Raw genomic sequence first — 10105 nt, 5'->3', positions numbered from 1 at the left:
GCCGCACAAAGAGAGAGCCAGTTCTAGAGAACCTGCGAGGGCTTCCCCAGGAGTCTTCAGCTGAGTACTGATCAGCATTCACGTGTGGGGAAACTACTCGAGGCCAAGGAGAGAAACACCCGAAAGACTAGCATTCGCACAGACTGGAAACAGCTCACATTCCAACAGCCTGAATTCACAAACTCTCTAACACATTGGTCTTGGGTCGAGGACTCAGACAGGGATTGCCTCATTAGCAGCCCAAATTGGTCCTAAACTAAAGGCTGCTCTGCTCTGGCCTATCAGAGTTTAAAGCTAGTCTCCAAAGGATCAAACTGTTTCCAAGTAACTGTGACCCAGAACATAACTCAAAAATATTTAAAGGAATGAAAAAAAGATCCCACACTGTGAAATTCACAATGCCTGGAATCCAATTTTCTTATTAGTGCTTCTTTTTTTTTACTGGGCATGCAAATTGAAGGAGGAAAATACCACCCATAATGAGGAAAATAAATAAGTTAATCAACATCAGATCCAGGGATGACACAGGTGATAAAATTAGTATACGAAGACATTAAAACAGCTTTTATAATTATGCTCCATAAGTTCCAGAAAGTAGGAGTGAGCATGTTAAGGAGAGAAAAGAAAGATATAAAAAAAGACCAAAGTGGAACTTCTTATGATGAAAAATACAATATCTGAAGTGAAAATTCAGAACTGCTATGGGAATTATAATTTTTGCCATTATTTCTATCATTATCAACACTACCGATGTAAAATAATACTTTCATTGGATCTAAAAATATTCCTTTTCATATAAAAATCTCAAAGCCACATCAATGTGCATCAAAACCATCAATGCAGAAGAGTGTTTGCATAGTGAGAATGTGCTAGCCGTACTCGCTACTGGTATTTATAAAGAATAGGAGCAGCACGCAGCCTTTTCTATATGCAAAACATGTGAAGTCAAGCGTGACTTCTATTCAGAAGAGTTTAAAGTCCAATGAAGGACGAAAAATTGGGTTCTGTGACTTCATTTTTAAGCTTGGTGCATGAATAAATTAAAGAAAAAAATTTTTTATATGCACCACTTAGGACATGGAATAAAGCTAGAGATTTTTAGACCCTTGCCAGGATCAGTGATGTCAGTATTCTCAACAATTTGTTGGTGAGCTGCAGTTTGAAGTATCTAACCTAAGAAATGTAGGTAAGAAGAAGGAGAAAATCAAGCCTGAAGCAGAAGTAAGACCAAAAGGAACTCTTGTGAAAAGTGGGAATGTAAAAAATGTGAGGACTATGGTTTACAAGTGGATATGAATCTTCCTGACAGAGGCTGAGAAGGAGATAACAGGAAAATGCAATTAAATTCAACCAGCAGTTATTGAGTGCCTGTTACCTGCAAGACACTATACCAAATGAAGTACTGTCCCTTTCCTCCAGCAACACAAAATATGATGCAAGAGATGGGTATAGATACATAAATAATTCTATCATAAGTCAGACTGATGGCCACAATAATGTAGACACAACAACAACTAGGAGAGCACAGAGGAGTGAAATAACTGAATCTTGGGGTAGGAAAATGAGGGAAGACTTCACATAAAAGGAAACATTTGAACTGTGTCCTAAAAGATACAAGGGATTTTAGTATATATAAATGGGGATCATTTGGTTATTCTCCATTTAATTTTCCCCTGCCTTCATTCTCACACTGCCATTCCTTCTCTGGCTCTCCCTGCCCTGCTTTGTAATCTATAGACTGCCTCATCTGACCATCCTTGGTGGTTAGCTGGCTTCTAGTTGAGTTTGGCCAGTCAAAGACATCCGCCAGAGATTAGACAGCAGGAGGAGAGAGAGTTTGGGGTGTTTGTTCACTGCCCCTCTCTACTTCAGCACTGTGGTTTGGCAGTGGCTGCAACCCTCCTGCCTACAGCTCCTACTGATGGCCTCCTTTCCCACGGTTCCAGTTCTCCCTGAGCTTTGGTAACAGTAGGTCATCCCCTTGGCCCTTCGGGTCTATGGAAAGTAAGAACTTCCCTCTCTGCTCGTCTCTGAATGTCTCAAACACTCTTGTGGCTTCCCTTTACCTTGACTGTATCTCTGTAAACAGTCCCTTCATTGAACTTAGTTGAATCCAGTCCCAGACAGAGAGAACAGTATAAGCAAAGGCAAGAAGGAATATATGCCATGATTCAGGAACCATGACTGCACTATGGGGAACATAATGGGGTGGGAAGCTAGGATAGAGGAGAGTGGCTTTAGAAAATTGGGGCCAGATTGTGAGGGCCTTACTAAGGAATTTGGACTTTATTCTTGAGTAAAAGAAATCTAATGGTGGCTAATGAGTGGATACAACCAGATCTGTGTTCCCGAAAGATCTTTCTACTGGCACGTGGAGGATGGGATGAAAAGGGACTGAAAAAAATGGGACTGAAGGCAGGGACACCAGGTAAGAAGTTTTTGCATAAGGTCCTAAAATGGCACATTGGATGGTGGTAGAGAGAATGGATTTGAAATGGGTCAGCAATAAAATCTATAGATCATGGCAAATAAGTGAATTGTGGAGCAAAGCAGAAGGAATTTTTAAGGATGACTTCTAGGTATCCAGTTTGGGAGAATGGTAGCCCTGTAAGTATAAAGGAGAATGTTCTTAGAATTGGGAACATGGGTTTGATTCAGATCACCTAGAAAATGAAGTGCTGTGGAGCGTTCTGGCTAAGATACTCAGCAAAGAGATGGAAATTTGGATCTAATGTTTCAGGAATAATGTAAGAACAGGAGATGAAAGCAGATATTTTAGAGGCCGGCCCGGTGGCATAGTGGTTAAGTTTGCATGCTCTGGTTTGGCAATGGGGGTTCGCAGTTCCAGATCATGGGTGCAGACCTACACACCACTCACCAAGCCATGCTGTGGTGGCATCCCACATACAAAATAGAGTAAGATTAGTGCAGATGTTAGCTCAGGCACAATCTTCCTCACAAAAAAAAAGAAAGAAAGAAAGTAGATATTCTGGAGCTATGGTTCTCCATCCTGCTATACTTGAGAATCACCAGAGGAGCATTTAAAAAATAGATCCCTGGGTCCAACCCCAGATCAATTAAATCCAATTTCTGGATGAGGTCAGAAATCAGATTTAATTGGTATGGATTTAATTGGATTTAATCTGGGTTTGCATTTTTAAAGAGCCCCCCCCCCCCCGGTAATTTTTATATACGTCTAGTTCAAGAAGCACTGATTCAGAGCAAAACGGAAGCAACTAAAAATGGACATTTGAGGACACCAGCATTTAAAGTATTGTATTAGGAGATAATAAAGAGTGGCAGATAAAGATAAAGCAAGTAAGAATAAATTTATCAGGAGAGTGGGTGAGCAATTCACATGCCACGGACAGGTGGAAGAGGAATGAGAAGAGGCCGCTAGATTTGGTAGAGAGGAGCTCATTGCCAATCTCTGGGATTGCAATCACTGGGAAAGCAGTGTTAGTAGCTGCAGAAGCCCGGTTGCAATAGGCGAGGGGCAGATTTTAGATGAGGAAGTGGAGGGAGGGAGTGTAGACTACTTTTTCAAGAAGCTTGGTGCAATAGGTAGGAGAAAACAACCAGTAACTTAAGAAGAAAAAGGGTTGAGAGAAAGTTTTGTTGGATTTTAAGATAGAGAGCATTCGTTGACTAAGGTAAGGAAACACAAGCGGGAGAGAATGAAGATCACAGTAGAGAAGGGGTTACTGGAAGAGCAGGGCTACAGAGGAGCCTGGAGCGGATGGCATCAAGATTATCAGTGGAGTCAGCCCGGGAAAGGAGTACCAAAGAGATGAGCTTTAAGTTGAGAAAAGTTGAGGGAGTTCAAGCCATTATTTTCATAAAAGGTTGGAAGGCTTGGGTGACTGCTGAGAGCAAAGGAGGTGAAGGGACAGGGAAACAGGGCAGAGAACAGATATTGAGAGCTCTCCGTGTGCCAGGCACCATGCCGAAATCCTACCGCATTACCTCATTCAGTGATTAAACATGCTTTTGAAGGACAAATGTTGTCAAATGGGATAAGAAGCAGAACAGGCCTGTTCTGCCCAATTTCAGCCATCTAGTCACCTTGCTCCTCTGGTACCATTACTAATTAATGACCCTTTAAAGTTTGGCCTGCAATTTGTTTTAAGCTAAATGCTCATTTCTAGCTGAATAGGGAAAGATTTCAGTTATGATAATATTTCCTTAGTTTAGTTTAAAGGGAAAAGCCATAGAAGAACATTTATGAAAGAGAAAAAGCCTATTATGGAGAACACTCCATTAGTGAGGGCAGAGAGAGACGGTTTTCAAAAAGATAGCTGTTTAATGGTCCAAGTTAATGACAATCAATAAATATTTAGGGAGTAGAATTAACCTGCATATTTTTAAGTTCTTCTTTTAAATGTAACTTTAGATTACAAATCCATCAAAGGCTAGGACTGTGCCAACTCTTTCTATGATGCCTGGGCAGTTGTGTGGGCTCAGTGAATATTGACTGAGAATTGAACCATCCTGTGTTGCCAGAGCGTCGCTATTATCCATGTCACGTGGTACAGTCAAGCAGGCCAGCAAGCTAGATAGCTTCCAACTTTCCAGATGCAAATAGATGGCCAACTTGTGACACTGGCTGTCCTTTTCTCTTGGAAACTCTTTCCAAAATTGGGATCAATAAATTCAGAAGTAGCTGCCATGATTTCCTTCACTGACATCCCAGTGAACCACATTAGGAAGTGGGTATAGCTGCAAAGAAAGGCAGGAAACTTGACTAACCTGCTGGAATGAGTGTTGGGGTAGCCCAGAGGCATGATACTTCAGCTACCAGAAATCCAGCGGGAGTGGAGGTGGAGATGAGGTTGCAGAAGGCTTGGAAAGGCTGGGATAAACTCAGGGTAGCACCCCTACTTGGCTCTCCACAGCTTGAACACTGAACCACTATAAATTGTTTCCAAAGTTGCTCTGGGACCCCTTGTCATAGGCTGCTGAGCCCTGCCTTAAAAAGCTACCATATTCTATCTCTATCCTGTTCATTATTTATGTTTAGCCTACTTACAAAAAACAGATTTCAGAAGATCAGGCCCCCTCTCTTAAACGCAGAACAGCATGCAACTTTTACGTTCTGTGGAGACTGAATCTTAATCTACGTCACTCACCACTGTGAGTTGCCTGGCACATCAGTAGTTGGTGCTCACTAGATAGTTACTGAATGTTTGAACTTTGCTCATATCATTCTGCTTTCTCGTGTTTCTACATATTTTTATTTGTTTAAAAACTTCCCTGTAAAGTCTTTTTAAAAGTCTACTAAGTTTTTTCGTAATTCTTTACGTTGAATAGTCAGGAAAGATTTTCAATGCTACAAGGAAGAGTCACTATGTAGACACACAGACGTCTTCCTGATCCTCCTCTGGGCTTCTTTTGCCTATAGTACTGGAAGTGTTCTAACACAGGTGTACTGAGGGAATATTAATCTGCAACTCCAGGGCTTTCTGTCATCTGTTTCCTAAATAAATAGCTTTCAAGTGAAATTGTTGTGGATGGAAGACCTTCAAGGGTTGTATCACCTGACATTTAGTTAATGCATTTCTTAAGGGAAGTCTCCATTTCTCTGCTTGAGTCTTGTTCTTCTCTATTACATCCTGGGCAGGTCGATATAAGACAAACATTTTCATTTCTTCTGCATTCTAAAAGGTCAAAATGATAACAAAATCAGAAATAGAACCCACATCTTTGGCTTTATTGCAGATCTCATCCTACTTAACTTTTATCCCTTGGCACCTTGTTCTGTTGGCTGGGCTTAGAGACAACTATCTTGAAATAAGCAGCTCTCAGCTTCTTCCTTTGCAGCTCACCTTCTTAATTCATGTCATACCAGCTTGGTAGGGTGACTCCTAAACTATAACAACAAGAATAGTAAACTTAATTTTATATAGGATCCTTCATACAGCGCCATTACAAAACGCTTTGCCAATTTAAGAGTTGTAGAATTACAAAGCAGCGCTATCGAATTAAATAAGTAACAGCTGATACTAATAATTAGCTTAATTTATGGTCTAGCAGAACTGTCACAACTGAGGCAGCTCTCCCTCCGCCTCTCATCTCCCTCTCTTTTCTTCCTCATCCCTCCTCCTTTGGCAATGGCAACCAAGTGAAGTGCTGAGATTGTCACATTAGTCATCAGAAAGTCAAGTCACTTCTTCCTTTACTCGGTAGCTTTACGACCTTGTTATATCAAGAATTTTCAACCTTTTTGGAATTGCTCCACCCCTTCATGGTTTGATTTCTCAACTGCTTCTCCTAATGGCAGGCACCTGGTGGGAGAGGCACGGTAGGCTAGTTTGAAATCTCTTGAGAATTCACAACAATCCCAGAAAGGCTCTTGCTTTTTGCAAAATCAGAGTTGACAATTACTGCTCTGCAAGGTAACCTTGTAAAGAGGGTTCTCCTCTCCACTTAAGCCAGGGGACTAAAAACTCAAACACATCAGCAAGGTCACGCTGGGGCCACGTGGCAGAAATTGGGAATGACTCTGTTTTTCCAGTGTCTGTGCATGGCAGCTTTCCACAGATACTCTAACCTCACTGGTAATTGGAAAAAATTCAAGAATGTTCTTACATAAACCTCATCTAAAAACCCATGCAGTTTAGGCTTAACGCAGAATGTCCATTTTATCACATTTATTAATCACTTATCTCCCTATCTACTGACCCCTCGCCTCTAAATTCTGAAGAAGAAATATGGGCTTTCTCTACCATCAAAATAACGTAACCTGGGGACCAAACTCTGCAGAGCTGCTCTTTGTGTAAGACATGTTCTTGGGGCCAGAGGATATTAGGACTTGGAGGCTTTTTATATTGTCTGCTGCAGCATGTGGGGAAATTGTCAGTGTCTTCTATGCTCTGATAAAATTGCCAACTTACCTGAATGAAAGCTGTTTCAGTAACACTCCATGCTGGGGAGGGGTTTCTGGGCAGGGCAGCACTGACATTTTATGCACCTTTTACTATTCCATAAAAGTGATTAACTGGGGGCTGGCCCGGTGGCGCAGTGGTTAAGTTCCCACATTCCACTTCAGCGGCCTGGGGTTCGCTGGTTTGGATCCTGGGTGTGGACATGGCACCACTTGGCAAGCCATGCTGTTGTAGGTGTTCCACATATAAAGTAGAGGAAGATGGGCACGGATGTTAGCTCAGGGCTAGTCTTCCTCAAAAAAAAAAAAAAAAAGTGATTAACTGGCAATTTATTACTAGGTTAAGACATCAAAACAATTAAAATGAACATAAAAATCTAACATTGCCAGACTCTTTGGACTCCCTGAGAGTAACTGACATGACATGTCCATCTTTCTCCCCGCCATGCGAACTCTTCATAGGAACTCACCTGTCTCTCTAATACCTCCTGACCTAGAGGTGACTGATGGGCCCAGGTCTGAGTCCCATCAAGCATGCGGTTGTTTTTTGCAGGGGAAGAGATCTGTCAGTTTTCCTGAAGATGAGCTTGTCTACTATGAAAGAAAATCAGTGCTCTTTAACTGTGGACTAAACCAAGACAGATGTCCAGTTCTTGCCTCTTCCCACCATGTAGTCTTCCTGATTTTGTTTGGTTGATACTACCACCAAAACAGGAGCCTTCCTGGGGCCCACCTGGTGGCGCAGCAGTTAAGTGTGCACGTTCTGCTTTGGCGGCCCGGGATTCACCTGTTCGGATCCCGTGTGCAGACCTACGCACGACTTATCAAGCAATGCTGTGGCAGGCCTCCCACAGATAAAGTAGAGGAAGGTGGGCACAGATGTTAGCTCAGGGCCAGTCTTCCTCAACAAAAAGAAGAGGATTGGCGGCAGATGTTAGCTCAGGGATAATCTTCCTCAAAAATAAAGAAAAAAAATAAACAGAAGCCTTCCTGATGACTGTCCTCCGAGTCTTACTGCCCTGCAATATCTGCTAGAGAAGTAATTCATTGTGGAAAACCATATTTGACAAAGGAATAGGAAATTTCCTTCTGCAGAAAGTTCTTTGGTTTTACCCTTTGCTTTCCCAGATTGCATACAGGCATTTTAGATTCTTCAATTTAAAGAGGGTCTAAATCCCTCTCTAAGAGTGAGAGTCTGCCAAACAGGATTTTAAATACCAGTGGTGCCACTTACTTGCTACAAGGCTCTCAGAGCCTGTTTCATCCTCTGTTAAATGGGGCCAAGTCTAGTGAGAGCCGTTGGTACTCCTGCCTCGTTCTTGCTATTCATGTTCATTCCTTGACGGTGTGATTATTGGCCTGAATTTTACTGCCTATAATATTTGCCACATGTAGCAACTAGTTTAATTAGGACAATATGAGTTGGTAGAAAATAATTTTTTGGAAGTGATCAGACTGCTTCTGAAATTTCCTGGGCTCCTTTCAGAGGGTGTGTCCAAGAAACTAGGCAAAGACCAGGGTACTCAGGCCTCACTGAGCCTTGGGACCCCTCACCTTGCTTAACAAATGACCCTGGGCTTTTATTTATTACTGACTGAAGGGCCTTTGTGAACCAATTACCATGAGCAAACAGCACTTATTGTAAAGCAATAAACAACAATAAACCTTGCCCTTATCTAAATTCATTGCTCTAAGCCACAGAGCTGCAGGGAATGGTTAGGTTGAAAACCCACAGTTGGTTAAGACTGAAAATTTATAGGCACTCTAGTCCAGCTCTCCTTGGGGAGCCAACAGTGCGAAGTACCGAGTCTGGAAGGCCAGAGAATGCATGTCAGGGTCACCTTTGGTCTTTCACTGGGTGCAGAGGAGAAGAGAGAAGAAAAAGTCCTGGGTTTATCCAAACACCTTTTCCCCCAGGACATTTGGGTATGTAACACCTTAGAGACAATTTCTCCTCCAGGTATATTGACCAATAAAATAAATGGAAAATCACTGTTGTCTAGTTAAACATGGCAGATTGAAGACTCTCATTTATCCCTATTCTCACAAAACAAATTAAGCAAAGGAATTTTTAGATGATGTAAAGCCTCAAAGACTAAAAGAACACTAGACAAAGACACAGCAAAAGAGAAATAAACAATATTCACAGAAAGCTAAAAGTTAAACCTAGCAGGGAAGTGAATTAATTAGAGTCTCAGAATCCCAGAAAGACTCAGACGCTGGGGGAAGCGGTACCTCCAAAGTGGGGAGGGTTCAGGAAAAGGGCACCAGACACAGTGTGAAGGTGGGTAGACGGTAGCACTGAAGACAGTCTGCACACTGCTTCCTTCCCACATTTGGCTTGTGGCACATTAGCAGCTAGGCTTATAGCCCCAAAAGGCAAACTGAGAAAACTGACAGGACCAAGAAAAATTGGGGTCCCGCTAGTTGACTAAGATCCCTCCTGTGGTGGCCAGATTTAGCAAATAAAAATACAGGATCCCCAGATAAGTTTGAATTTCAGATAAATGATAAATAATTTCTTAGTAGAAATATGTCTCATGCGATATTTAGGACATACTTATATTTCTTAAATTATTGTTCATCTGAAATTCAAATTGAACTGGACATCAGGTATTTTATCTGGCATCTCTATTCCCCACCCCAAATTCCAGTTGGCTTCTTCGTGACCCATTCTTATAGAGGAAGAAGGCTAAGAACCCTCAAATGTGTGAGAAAGTCCTCTGACAGGAAAGACAGAGGCCAAAACCAACCAACAGTACAAAGGAACTCAGAAGAAACGGAAACAGTGAAGGAAGCAGAAGAGAACCAGACCAACTAGAAGGAGTGTCATCAGAGAGAGAAGAGAAACATTGCTTCCGTGAAACGAGCACAGCATTCTATTAAAAAAGAAAAGAAGGAAGGAAAGGAGAGAGGGGAAGAAGGAAGAAAGTTCAGAAAATGAGAGAACTCTTGGAAATTGAAAATATGATCACTGAAATCAAAATTTTACTGTAAGAGTTGGAAGATAAATAGAAGACTCCTGGCACATTATCCTTATTCTTGTTCTTTTGTTATTGTGCCAACTTGTGAAAACATCTTCACAAACCAGGCCACATCCCCATATTTGGGGTCCAGTCTTTCCTCTTCTCCTGCCCATTCACCTAACTTATAAGCCTGCACTGTCCAACAAGGCCACTAGCCACATGTTCCTATTAAGCACCTGAATGTAGTTAGCCCATT

At 41.8% G+C, this 10105-nt stretch overlaps 1 long non-coding RNA gene across 3 annotated transcripts in view; it reads right to left on the bottom strand.

Annotated features, from left to right (window-relative positions):
- Positions 1–4283: 4283 nt before the first annotated feature.
- The window catches only part of LOC103550212 (uncharacterized), a 107912-nt gene continuing 102090 nt past the window's right edge, over positions 4284–10105 (bottom strand). For all 3 annotated transcript variants that reach the window (XR_011532961.1, XR_011532962.1, XR_544709.2), the window contains 3 exons: positions 6894–7173; positions 5538–5869; positions 4284–4719 (listed from right to left, as the gene is read on the bottom strand). This is a non-coding gene — a long non-coding RNA (uncharacterized lncRNA). The remainder of the gene's footprint in view (positions 4720–5537; positions 5870–6893; positions 7174–10105) is intronic.

The sequence above is a fragment of the Equus przewalskii genome, chromosome 25 (genome assembly GCF_037783145.1).
Source record: "Equus przewalskii isolate Varuska chromosome 25, EquPr2, whole genome shotgun sequence".
Classification (NCBI taxonomy): domain Eukaryota; kingdom Metazoa; phylum Chordata; class Mammalia; order Perissodactyla; family Equidae; genus Equus; species Equus przewalskii.
This window is presented reverse-complemented; position numbering and strand designations above follow the sequence as displayed.